The sequence below is a fragment of the Xyrauchen texanus genome, chromosome 12 (assembly GCF_025860055.1).
Source record: "Xyrauchen texanus isolate HMW12.3.18 chromosome 12, RBS_HiC_50CHRs, whole genome shotgun sequence".
Lineage (NCBI taxonomy): Eukaryota > Metazoa > Chordata > Actinopteri > Cypriniformes > Catostomidae > Xyrauchen > Xyrauchen texanus.
The window spans coordinates 23570355-23585190 of NC_068287.1; positions in this window are offsets into that span (position 1 = coordinate 23570355).

The following is a 14836-nucleotide window of genomic DNA, read 5'->3' on the forward strand; positions in this document are numbered from 1 at the left end:
ATTAAGAAACTGACATGTAGTAATAACGATATTTATCTGAGAAACAACCTGCGTTGTCCTATAAGGAATACCTCAGGTAAATCTCAATCGACAGCATTTGTGGCATTATGTTGATTCCCACAAAAAATTATTTTGACTTGTCCCTCATTTAAAAGAAAGCAAAACATTTTGGTTACAGTGAGGAACTTACAATGGAAGTGAACGAGGCCAGTCCAAAAACATTGAAAAAGTTTCAAAAGTGTACCCACAAGATATAAAAATGGCAGGTCAACATGATTTTAGTGTGATAAGTAGGCAATTTTTTCACACTAAAATCATGTTAACATGTAGACACTTTACATCTTGTAACTGTAGTTTTGAACTGATGTGTATTTTAGCATTTATGGACTGGTACCATTCACTTTGTAAGTACCTTACTGTAACAATAATTTTAACAGGTGATTCAAAATAATTTTTTGTGGTTATCAACATAATGTCACAAATACTGTTGATTGATCTTAACTCGCATTGAGCCAGAAGCATTACTTTAACAGACCTTGTTTACTCTAGTTTTCCCTCCTAAATGTAAATGTGAAGCCATACAATATCTTTGGTTTGACAAAACCACTAGAACAATGTGCACAGTCTGTCATCTTTTCATCTGAATAACAAAATCCCTGCTGAAAAGCATTCCAAAAACTCATTTTCTGCTAAATAATGGAGTGCACTTGAGTATTTTCTTTCCCACTTGGGAAACTCAGCATTCTTTCCCACTAAAGCAAAACATTTGACTCTGCTTTTTGCACACTTTGACTGCACTTTGTTAGAAGTGTTGCAAGAAGTGAAACTTTACCCTGCATCACTTTTATAATCATAAAGTCAATACAGCTTTATATTCACTTAATGGACCTGTTCACTTCAGACCATACAGCCATCACCCATCCACCAAACAAACATGCCATGAGTGCTTCTGTGGCCCATGAGATTAATGCACTGAATAATTGCTCACTCTCTAAGATTAGGATTGGTAATCCTGATGCCCATTGCCATAGCCTTGCCTGGCCACACATTTGCATGATTGCTCTCTACGCTGGTTGAACCTGCAGCAGATGACACTCTAATCTGCCCAAAATAATCCACTATCTCAGCCCCCATCGCAAATCTCCATTTCTAAATACAAATGGGATCACATGGGCCAATAGTCTGCTTAAATGTACACATCTGGGGTAAAGTGCTACTCTGATGTAGTGTTGACACAATGACTGTAAATATGCATATATGGCAAAGCTTAATGTCTCCTTAATCTAAATATGGCAAATGCATGCTTTTCGAAATGATGTCTGGATCTGAGATAGGAATTTATGCTTAGAATGGCATATGGGCTGGGAATGGATATATTATAAGAGAGAATAGATGATGGATTCTAACTTGTAAAACCACATGCTGCTCTAAACAATCTTGTTTTATTCCTTTGAGAATTCAAAAAAAAGATGTGCTGTGAGAAGGAAACAAGCCCATAGTGTAAATGTGTGATCTGTAGGCAGCATTTCACTCTTCAATAACATATTACTCCAGTTCCAATGAGCTGAAGGTTAACAGGGTGTGTGGTTATTTAAACATAATTAATGTCAACATAATCCAGCACCTCAGGCATATAACTTTATTTATAACCACAAGGTAGTGCTAATCTAACCTTGTCCATGATTGACCATGTCTCAGTAACAATGTGGAATCTCAATGTGACCAACTAAGGCAAAAAGTGTCATACACTCCTTTATATTCAAAGTAACAGATCCCAGGTTTTCTAGAACAACTAAAATATCAACTCCAAACATAACTTTTTCTATGAGGTAGACTAATTAGTAGATGTTACGGTTCTACAACTCCTTACAAAGCATGCAAGAAGACCAGGCCAAGGTTCTCTAGCTGCCATTTATTACACTGGGATTTGTTTGTATATGGTAGACCATGGTAACGCCATTTATCTGTCATGAATGTTTTAGGTGGCCCTTGGGTTAAATACAGCGAGCCACCTTTACTTCTGGCTCCATGAGTACTTCATTAAGTAGGACTCAACTCAAGACTGAATCTCAATTTGATATATTGTATAATTCTCTATTGTAGCCCAATCTAGTTTTGTGTTTAGTACCTTGCAGGCATTGTACTGACCTGTAGCCATCAGATATCTGATTACTGTCTCAGAGGCAAGTATTGTTGAATGTATTGGTAATATTATGTTTTTTAAAGAAAAAATAATAATATCAGCTCTGAAAATATTGATAGCAAAGAAAAAACTAGGAAAACCGTGATCACATTGAAATTTACCATGTACGGTGTACTTTAGAGAGCTCTATAACCTACCATAATGGTTTGGCCAAATATTTAAAGAAATGTTCTGTGTTCAATACAAGTTAAGTGCAATCAACAGCATTTGTAGCATAATGTTGATTACGAAAGCAAATATTTTCATCCCATCCCTTGTTTATTTAAGAATAGCGGTTACAGTAAAACACTAACAACGGAAGTGAGCCGGTCCATTAACATTAAAAAAACACACTGTTTCAAAAGTATAGCCACAAGAAACATTATAGATGAATAAACGAAACAAGAGTTGAAAATATTTTCTGTGGAAAACACATTATACCAATAATGCTGTCCATTGAACTTGTATTGAATCTGCCATATTCCTTTAAAATTTAAACTAGCAGTGCATTTATAGTAATTTGATATCTTGTGTGATATTTTATGTTGATTTGATAGGTAATTTTTTTATATGGTTAGACAAAAATGCCCTCATAAAGGTAATAAATGCCCCTGAAAATCATTTCCACTTGGCAAATATTGCAATGAGCTAGCAGACTTCTTCAGACTTGACCTTTTCTAGATTCTTTTTGCTCTGTGCGAATCTAGATGTTTAGGAACAGAGAATGAATTCAGTTAAGTGTATGCATGAAGCATGTGGCCATTTCTGAGCCATTTCTGTCAGGCTCTTGTCCCCTAACAAATGAAACCAATCCAGTTCTGTCAGTGTATGTTGTGAATCTACACATATATCTCAGCACAGTCGTACACTGCACACTTCACTCCATTTGCATATATGTCAGGGGAGATGGGTCAAGCTGAGGCCCTGCTTCATTTCCTCAAATGAGGACAGTGCAAATATTCTGGAGACACCCACTTTTCCCTCTCCCCTCCAAACAATTCTGTTCCTAGCCCTGGGCTAATTGGAAGCGGCTGAGTATAAATTGAATGAGTGGAGATGCGTGTTGGGATTGTGATCTTTGGCCCACTTTTGGCACATGTGCAAATCTGTTCAGTGCTATGTATGGCTCTTCTAATGCTGTGATAGTGGTCTCATCCTATGTACCAGAGTCAGGGAAGATTGAAACTTCTCAATCTATCTTCCCAAGCTACTGCTGATTAATGCAGTTAAAGTACTCTTTTGAAAATGCAATTAGCTACACTGCAAACTAATAAAATTGTATAGCTCTCTGCATTCAAGCTATTTTAAAGGAGCAACACATTTTTAAATAGCTATCTGCTGATTTGACTTCTTTTCACAATAGGAAAAATATTTAGGCAGATGCTATTTTCACCCTGATGCAAATAAAGGTAGATGTTATTTACATCCCAATGCAATTAATGGCAAATATTATTTTCACTCCGATCTGGTACAAATAATGGTAAATGCTGTTTGCACCCCTAATTAATGACTAACAGTAAAGTCATCACTGCAGTGTGTTTATTGTATTTATTTAGAGTCCCACAGACACCCTGCACCAACCACTACCCCTAAACCAAACCCTAACCATCCCTTGCATGGCTTTACTACATTTAACACAGTTTTACTATGGTATTTTGTAGTAAAATAATAGTAACCACAAAATTGAACATTTACTCTATAAACACCATATTACTGTAGTAACACCATTTTTAGATGCATCAAATCAATGGCTTATGCAAAAATATGGTTACTATAATATTACTATAGTAAAACTACCTTTATTTTAATATTTATGTATTATCATAAGCAGTGTTAAAGAAAATATTGAGAGAGTAGACAGGAAACAGAATGGGAAAAAGAGTGCGACAAAAATGGAATCAAACCTGGGTCGAAAGGCACAGTCTCACCGGCGTTATGCCCCACGCCACTGAAGTGATGCTCAAAATGAAATTTGTCATACATTTCCAATAGACTATTGGGTGCTAATAGCCACTATGTGTAGCACCTGGATGCAAGGAGTCACTCTGAAATATTAATGAAATATTAATGTCAGACATTATACATATATATTTTTGCATATATACAGTGCAATTATTTGTTTCACATATACCAGCTAAGCTAGGGTCAGAGTGCAGGGTCAGCCATGATACGGCGCCACTGGATAGGGTCAAGGGCCTTGCTCAAGAGCCCAACAGTGGCATCTTGACGGTACTGGGTCTTCAGCCTCCGACCTTCTGGTCAGTAACCCAGAGCTTAACCACTGAGCCACCACTGCCACCACAACAGGCAGTGACAGAAAGTATGTGCTGTGACATGCCTGTGTTCCCCAGTGGTCCCTCTTTAGGAGATTAAAGCCCTGAGTTGACAGATTTTTAATCTCTAGTGCTTTGCTAGTAGACCATGTGGTGTAGAAGCAGCAGTGCTTTATGGGACATAGTACTGGGACTGGGACAAAGTCCTCTACAACAATACAGACCTTCAGCAGCTGAGATAGAAGTTCCCTAAATTTTAACTGCTGAGGTCACATATTCTTGGGGACCTAAGATACGCATCTCTAGTATATGTATATGTAATGTAGTATATGTAAGTTTAGAGAGAAATGTAAATTTTTTACATAGCAAGGTCAAACCAGTGTGTTGTAACGCAGGGAGAGTTGCAACCCAATCAGTTAAAAAAATTACTATATCATCTTACATGCCCACCACCCTTCTGAGGTTACAGTAAAAGTTGTAAGACACTTAAATAATAAAATATAAAGGAATAACAGGACAAAATCTAATATGGAATAAATTTAAACTGATACCCATGTTTACAACCAACTCTCAACCTACCCTGCTCAACCTACAACCTACTTACCGCAGAAAGTGGGGTAGGTTGTAAAAACAAAATTGCACAATGTACTTGAGACAAATGTACACAACTAATTTACAAGTAGTAGATTTCTAAACTACTCTGAAACTGAAAAAAAAAAACACAGAGCTGTTTCCCCGTCTTCTAGAGACTCTTATTTTGAAATCACCTTCTTTGCTACATTTCACAAGATGCACCGTTATCATTCTCACCTGTCTTCCCTCATCATTGCCTTCAATTGTTTTGTGTTGCCCATCATTTATACCTTTATTTATTCACTTAATTCACATTAATTCACATTATCCTTCATATTCAGTTATGTGTTGTCTAGTCTCGTCGATAGTAGCATTGAAGCTAAGTAGTCCCTTTGTTCTTTAAGCCTTGTGTCGTTTGTATATTCATCTTCTTCAGGAAATATTGCATTAGGGTTCACTTACCTCTCTCTCTTTCCTGGCTCTTTGCTGACAGAGTTAGAGACATTAGTCGCTTTCACACATACAGCCTTTTCTGCAAAATTAACACAATTTTTCTAATTAGAATTCGTGTGTGAACAGGGCCCATTGGGAAATACAGGTTAAATCATATCTGGCAATTTCTCTGGAAAGTTTTGCTTCTATGTGAACAAAGCCGTAATAATCCTTAATCGTTTAATGTCTGTGACTTGGAAGTCAAATACATATATTTTTTTAACTTGGAAAGATGAAACCAAGTGAAACCAAAACACTCTTTATCTGAGTGGATGAAGAAATTTGTCAATAGCTTACAGTAATTCATTCCATTACTTATGATAAAATAACTAACCTCTTTCTGGAATGAGGTATGCCCATGACCAAGAATTCTCACCAAAGAGTTTTTTGGTGCTGAAGTGTGAATGGTAGCGAAACAGAAAAAGGACAGAAAGCATGTGTGAATAGCAGATGTGGAACATTTACCAGAAAAGGCAATCCTGCAATTTTACTGCAGTTTCATGTGTGATTGTGGCTATTTAAACAAAATGTGTAACAAGACTGGGTCCCAATTTATATTAGGTGTCTAAAACTACCTTAACATTAAAATACATACAATACAATATATTTATTGTATAACTTCATGTTGCTCTGCAAAATTCTCACAAGATTCATATTTGCTGCTACTGAGGTTGAGGTACAGGTAGGTTAAGGGGTAGGCGTAGGGTTAGGTTTACGGTTGCAGGTACTTTAAATGTAAGTACAATGCAACAACACGTACCTACATAATAAGTACATTGTATCAAAAGCTTAATAGTTACACTTTTATAATAGTTAGATTTTAGTTAAAGACACCTAATATAAAGTGGGTCTCAACACTGTTTACCATATACAGTGGCAAGAAAAATTATGTGAACCCTTTGGAATTACCTGCATTTATGTTTTAATTTGTTTAGATTAAACTTAATCTAAGGTAAAATAATGAACAAACACAATCTGTTTGAACTAATAACACACAAACTATTGTATTGTTCTGTACATATTGAATATGTCATTCAAACATTTACAGTGTAGTTTGGAAAAAATATGTTAACCCCTAGACTAATGACATTAACAAAAGCTAATTAGAGTCAGGAGTTGGCAAACCTCGATTACAATTAATAAAACAAGATTGGAGGGTTAGAGCTAGTTTTAATTAGAAAAATCACTAAAACATTTTGAGTTTGCTATTCACAAGAAGCATCTGCTGACATGGACTGCTTGCCATCATCAAGGGAAAAATGAATTTCCAAGTTTATGAAGATATCCTACAGGATAGTGTCAGAGTTGCTGTGCGCCAGCTGAAGCTCACAAGTTGGGTGATGAAGCAGGACAATGACTTTAACATCGAAGAAAATCCACCTTTTGGATAGGCCCAGTCAGAGCCTAGACCATAACCCAATAGAGATGATGTGGAATGACCTCAAGTTAGCCATTCACACCAGACATCCTAAGAATATGGCTGAGCTGAAGCAGTTCTGTAAGGAAAAAAGGTCTAAAATTCCTTCTGAACGTTGTGCAGGTCTAAAACGCAGCTCCCGGAAATGCTTGGTTGAGGTTATTGCTGCCAAAGGAGGATCGACCAGATTTAAAATTCACTTACTTTTTCCACATCACCGTAAATTTTATATGGGATATGTTCAATAAGGACATTAAATATTATAATTTTTTGTGTTACTTATGAAAATTATATCATATTTTATGACCAATTAATGCAGAAAACCAGCTCATTCCAAAGTGTTCACATACTTTTTCTTGCTACTGTATTTCAAACTCCATGGAATTATCCAAAATTGAGCACATCATCTTGAGACTTATTGCAGCTATGTTAGTCTTGCCTTCCTAAGATTTTTCCACTGTGGAAAAATACTGACTCACTCTTACTGGCTGTATGACATAAGGAGAAGGAGTGGCACTCAGAGAATTCCATGGCAACACGTTGACCGAGAGCAAGCAAGATTCTAAAAAGATCCCAAAAGAAGAAACACAGAGTAAATGCTTTTAGACCAGAGCCTTCCATCCATATAGCTCTCTAATTTGCTGGCAGAAATAGAGGGAGTTTTGTCAGTTCACCCATGTTTATGCCAAGATGATGGGGTTGCAATCTTTGATTCCATGTTGTTCTCTTGCAGGATGATTCTTTAAAATCAGCTGAATTTATGTCTAATTGGTCTTAAAATATAGCCAAATAGAGCATATAAATAGTAATGGATTATTAATAACATGAAGAGGAAACATGCACACTGTGCAGGAACAAGCAAGACACGGCTGAAATGAAATATTTAGTAGTAAGGGCACTTTTTGGATGCACGCTGTAGAAAATACCACCTACAGAGTAAGATCCTAGAAACGCCAAAATTATGCAAACCATCAGATTAGAGTTACCACATTTTACATCCAACCTGGAGACATCTCAGTCCACCTTGCATACTCTCCACATCGAGGATGCCACTCTTCTTCTTCCATCTCTTTGTCAGTTTCTTCCTCTCTTGCTTTGTCCCTTAGGACTAATTAACCAGCTCAAGCTCAGCAAAGGGCAGTCAGCCAATTCAAAGGCATTAACAATTCATGGACAAATGTCACAGAAATAACCAGGCCTTCTCTTTCCATTTGGCTTTGGAAAGTGGAAGGGTGGCAGGGGTAGTTCAGGGAAGTCCCTGCTAGAGAGCTGGGTTGGTCCATGTAAAGCAGTTTGATGGAAAGGAGGAGGCGAGAACCGGCTTGGCAATATAAATAATAGTTTTAATGATAAACTTAAAAAGACACAAACACACACACACACACATGCCCGTAAACAATCTCTCTCTCCCGCACCACCGCCCGCAATCGGCCTTTATCCCTCTTGGAGGCTTAATTAGCCTGATAAGTGTATAATCACGACCCGGCCCCGCCCTCCACCCTGCAACATTCCTCCCTCGTTCTCTCAGGCAGGGGAGCCCCCGGTATGACGTACACCCCCCTCCCCTCTTTCCCTGGGGAGGGGCGTGCCTTTTGCCCCATCTACCGGCAGGTCACCCCCGTCTACCTGGATGAGGGAGAAGACAAGGGGAGGGACACAGAAATAATAAAAATAGGGGGGTACTTCCTGTAACAGTGTAGTACCCCCAAAAAAACACTGTAAAATTTAAACGGAACGGCAGTGAGAGAGAGAGAGAGAGGAGAGAGAGATGAAAACAAAACACTTACTCGCCGGTTCTCTGATACAACTTTGCATGGTCCTCGATCACTCCTCTACCCTCTCAGGCGGACAACAGCCCCTACTCCCCGGGCGGACCAGAGTCAAACCCACGACCCCCGGCGGAAAGAACGCCCCTCCGCGTTCACGGTGACTCCTGGGGACACTCCTCCACCCCTGGCAGCGGCCCTACCGCTCCAGGCGGTCGGGGAGTCACTTCCCTCCTCCCTTCGCGGACGGCGGTCTTCTGTCGACCCCTCTGCATTTCTGGGGGATGGCAGGGCACGACTCCGCCCCTGGCAGCGGCTCCATCGCTCCAGGTGGTCGGGGAGTCCAGTACCCACTCGCCTCGTGGACGGCGGCTGTTCACCGCGTCCGGGAGGTCGGGCTACTCCCTCCCCCGGCGGATGGCAGCGGCGCTCCCCCGGGTGGACAGCAGTGTCGAGGACTCTGCGACGGGCATTCCTCCTCCTTCCCGGGTTTCGGCACCAGTGTAAAGCATTTCAATGGGAAGGAGGCGAAAACCGGCTTGACAATATAAATAATAGTTTAAATGATTCCATTTCCATTTATGCATTTGGCAGACGCTTTTATCCAAAGCGACTTACAGAGCCCTTCTTACAAGGACAATCCCCCTGGAGCAAACTGGAGTTAAGTGCCTTGCTCAAGAACACAATGGTGGTGGCTGTGGGGATCGAACCAACAACCTTCTGATTACCAGTTTTGTGGTTTAGACCACTACACCACCACCACTCCACCATGATAAACTTAAAAAGACACAAACACACACGACGGACATGTCCGTAAACGATTTCTCTCTCCCGCACCACCACCCGCAATCGGCCTTTATCGCTCTTGGAGGCTTAATTAGCCTGATAAGGGACCGGGTGTGTATAATCACGACCGGCCCCGCCCTCCGCCCTGCCACAGTCCATTATAGTCTGTTCCCTCTCATGATGTTCAGTGTTTTACAGTACATATTTTACTTGTGAGTCATTAGAGATATTTCTCATCTTTCTTTCTATTTATTTATTTGTAAAAGTCTTTACTTTGCTAATGGTTTATTGTCAAAATACAAATATAATCCCAGAGCAGTGGTGAGAATGAGTTTGTCTGTATGAAAGGATGCATAATTACCTCATAGTAGAAACACAGAACTGTATATCATGAATTCAGGACATTGAATTCCGATTCAGTAAAAGGGTTAGTTTACCCCCCAAACTTACATTTTTGTCATCATTTACTCACCTTCATATTGTTCTATCTGACTTTCTTTTGTGGAACACAAAAGACATTAGGCAGAATACAGGGACAGACAGCTTCAGCCACCATTCACTTTCATTGTATGGAGAGAAAAAAGAAGACTGAATTAAAAAAAAAAATTATATATGTCCTTAAAAATTGTATGGGTCCTTTAATGCCACAGAAAACAGGATCCTACATATTTTTCTTACACGCAAACAATAAAGAGATCTGCATTTGCTGCCAGATGTAGCGCTCAGCTTTTGGCATCTCCCAGTCCAGAGAAAGCTGCTCAATAAAACATTGCTGTCATTGTAAAACTTGAATGGCTCTGTCTTCAAGCATTAGCCCACATGAACATGCATTTATGGCATCTTCTCTGCATAAGCCCTAGTTAGTTCCACAGTCACCCCTCCCTACCAACTCCTAAAATCATCAGAGAAGATTTAACAGTCATTTAGCAAATAGAGCTCCCCATCCCGGATCAAAAAGCTTTATTGCGGTTCAAATGTTATCACAAATGACTGTATTAAACCTTTGCATGTACATCAGGTAAATGTGGTGTCATATTAATGATCCACTGTGAGAAAATGGTTGCTGCTTTTAACTACAGTAAAACACAAGCAATGGTGCTTGTTGTTGTCTAGTGTATTTATTTAAAATAACTGTGAATTTTGTGTTAAGCAAATGTAATTTAAAACGGAATGTTTGGTGGGTGTTGTTTTGGTGTGGAGTTGCCAAAGTCACTCTAGCAAGTCAGTCCACTGTCGGCCATCTTTGGAACGCTCTCAGGAGGCTATTTCCAGTCATGACAGTGCAGCTCCTATCCACTTGATTGGAGAAAGACCAAAATCTCAAAAATGGTTGGTCAAGATTACGATCAAAGGACATATTTCAAACCAGCAAAACTATCGGACAATTTCGGTATCATAAATTGTGATTCTTTACCTCTAAAAAATATTATGCTATAAAAGCATATAGCTAATGCACATGCGCGTTCTAGAGTTGATTGACAGACGATATCTGTATCTAAAAGTTGATTGGCTCTTTTAACCGTAAGGCGGGACTTCCTTTCTACATCCGCAGAGCGCTCAGAGTGCCTTTGGGCGTTCCAATTTCTCCCTTTAATTTTAATAGAAGTGGCCAATCTCTGCTAAATTATCTCTGGCTGCACATCATCATAAACAAATACAAACAAAAATAATTCTGGTATTTAAACTTCTATTCTATTCAGTTCTGCTCAAACTTCAGTTCAAGTGCATGCAGCCATCACAGTAAAAGGGGAACATACCAAATACTAAGAAATATTGTCTGAATATTATCAATTCAACGTAAATTATAGAAGCTTATACAAGAAAAATACAAAATAGAAGCTTTTCACAAGTGAACTGCCCAATGTACTTTTATACAGTAAAATTGCACTCATACACCAACAATCGTGATTCATGTGGCTATATGTCACTCCAACTCCAAAACCAGAGTTAAAGGCAGTGGGTGGGATTAAGCTCTAATCTGATGATGTGTTCTTTCGTCAAATACAATAAAACATACAGATATCCTTTTTATTAAAGGCTGTTGATTAAATCAGCTCACTTCGACAGACAAAATCACTATAATTCCAAACATACACTGAAGCCCTTCTCCTATTATGTCTTAGCAGAGGATAGGCAAATGTTGCTGGAGGCATTACAAAGAAGCTTACGATTTAAAATCAATTTATCAAATTGCTAGTGTGTCTGTTAAAATAGGCTAAAACTATTTCAAATAATTTTTAAATACATAAAAACAATATATGTATGTCATGTTTCTGTAAATTGGTGTTATTAACAATTTGTTATTAACAAATTAAATATTTAAATACGTTAACAAGTCTATTAAAAAATATTATTTTAATGGAACAGAACTGAAACCAATATGGTGCTTAAAATGAAATGTAGTAAATTTAAGTAAATTTAAGTTTTCACTATTGTAATGAAAATAATATCAACTTTATATAATTTTCTGCTTTCCCTGTTTCTGTCTTTCTGTCACCTAAACGCACGCGCGTACACACGCTGGCTGCAAGAGACTTTGTTACATCACCGTGGAGATTGCAGGATTCCAGTAAAGTAGAAGTCTGCCCTCCATCGTCCTTTACATGAACATATCTAAACTGATTACATCACAGCTGTCATATTAATTAAAAAAAAGCAAAAACAAACTCATTCCACCAGCGAGTAAACTTATCATTGTCATTAAATGACATAATAAAAATACATCTTTAATCGTCATTATTCGTTTAAAGTGTCAAGTAAATATGAAGCAATCACAAGATTTATAGGGTTCCAATAGATTACAATAATTTCAATAACAACAAACATTTTCTTTTTTTATTTGATGTATGAAAATAATGTAAATACTTCAAAAAAGATTTTTCAAAATATATTTTGTGATATAGTAGAGAATAGAGGGAGTTCTCCTCAGATATTTTTGTACTGGCTGTAAATCTTGACAAATTTATAGAAAGTCTAACCAATCATTTCATTTCATTTAAATGTGCACAAACTTACATTCATTACCAACTGACAAAAGTATTAATTCTCTTAATTTGTTTATAATGTTTACAGTAAAAAAAAAAAAGATATGTTATATTTCTTAATTAATTTATCAAATAATCATTGTTTTATTATTTTTACTGATTTATTTCCAAAGGCACCTCCCTGTTGAATAGATTATTTTTGAGCTGTTTGATTGAGCAGGGATTTTCAGCAGAATATTTCCTAACTTTAATAGCATAGGATTCTTTCTGACTGACACAATGCCGCAATGATGACTTCTGTATGACTAATTCCTCTCCCTCAGTTTGGACTTAAAACACAAGGCTGTGTGGTGTGAAATCTCCTCACAGAGCAGCACAATCCTCCTCCAATTGTGGCAAAGTATGATTCACAATTCACATCTACAAATCAATAGTTATTCCTGGTGTCTTAGTCTTGTACAAAGAATACACACACACACACACACACACACACACACACACACACACACACACACACACACACACACACACATGTTGTGTTTCCATGTTTTATGGGGACTTTCCATAGACATAATGGTTTTTATACTGTACAAACTTTATATTCTATCCCCTAAACCTAACCCTACCCCTAAACCTAACCCTCACAGAAAACTTTCTGCATTTTTACATTTTCAAAAAACATAATTTAGTATGATTTATAAGCTGTTTTCCTCATGGGGACCGACAAAATGTCCCCACAAGGTCAAACATTTCGGGTTTTACTATCCTTATGGGGACATTTGGTCCCCACAAAGTGATAAATACACGCTCACACACACACACACACACACACACACACACAAAATCTCCTTTGTCTCTATATGATCTGATAAAGAATTGCTGCCTCACAGGATTTAGGTTGAAATTACTGTATTTGCATAGAAGTTTGACAACATAATAAATGGCTGCAATATTTGTGTTCCAACAATATTTTAATTTTATATTTTGTTTATGATTACTAGACAGGGATTTAAAAACAATCTAATTCAAACACATTCACAAATGAATCAGTCAGGCCACACTGTGAACCAGTTTGACCGATTCATTAAAACAATTTTCTCACAAATCAGACATCACTATGGCTATACTGAAAAAGCTACATCTAGACAATGAAATATTTTAAAGCAGAGCCTTTTCCATGACTTTTAACATTTTATTGATTTCCATGACTTTCCAAGCTTGGAAAACATTATTTAAAAATTCCCAGATATTTCCATGTTTTACAGTGGGAACCCTGATCCTACTGTAAATTAACAAACGCAAACGTCTGCTCCCCAGATTGCAGCTCACTACTCTTTAGGAAGGAAGTCCACATTGGTGCTCTGGTTGGCGATGGCTTGCTCCAGCAGAGCTCTTTGTGTGAGAGCAGGAAGGTAGAGGAAGGCATAAAGAAGTCCCAGCAACAGAAGAGCAATGACCAGAGGAATACCCCAATTTGTGGTCATGATCGGCTCTTCACATCGGGCCTGAAGGAAGGAGCCCTGCATTGTCCCGATGGCAGACAGAGTTAGAGCGACGTTCCAGTGCGACACAATCTCTTGACCTTTGCGTTCTCCACTGGTACGCTGTCCAGAGACCGCTGAGATGTGTGTGTCAGTACGTGTCCTCTTGTCAAGGCACACCTGCCACTAGCCACTCTGCTTGGCACAGAGGCACAGCTGTCAATGTGACACTCTAGCCAGATGTCAACAAATCTGGCCTGCCCTGGGAGATTCACAGCCAGACTGTTGCTAGATGCAACAAAAACCTCGTCATAGAAATGCAGAACTTTGAAGATGTCAAAAGTAAACACCAGCATAATTATGTTTCATCACTAACCCGTTTTAAGAGTATTACCTTGGCATGATTATTCACCTAAACCTCTCACAAGGTAGGGGAAAAATTGAATGTAGCAAAGGGCTCATTTTAAATGTTATGCAACACTATTTGTGACAGAACACTATGTTTGAACTAATACCTGGAGCCAGCACCTCCGCATTACAACATTGAAATCATCTCCCAAATCTACAGTTTGGATTATGAAATTTCAGTGCTTGCATAACGTTATTATGTAATTCTTTGGCACAATATTCTGTGAATCAGACAAGATTACCTGTGATTATTGAACATTATTTTTAATTAAGGATATTCTTACAATGACTTTGAGCAACATAGATAAAACCAAACCAGTTAAAAAAAATAGATTTTAGACCAGCTGTTTCTATTTAGAATCAATAGCTGCATCCAAAATCATGTTCTGTCACAGTATATGTTTTTGATGAAGGACACACTTCTTGGCCTTTGAACCTCCAAAAATAACAGACAGCCATCCATATGACTGCTGG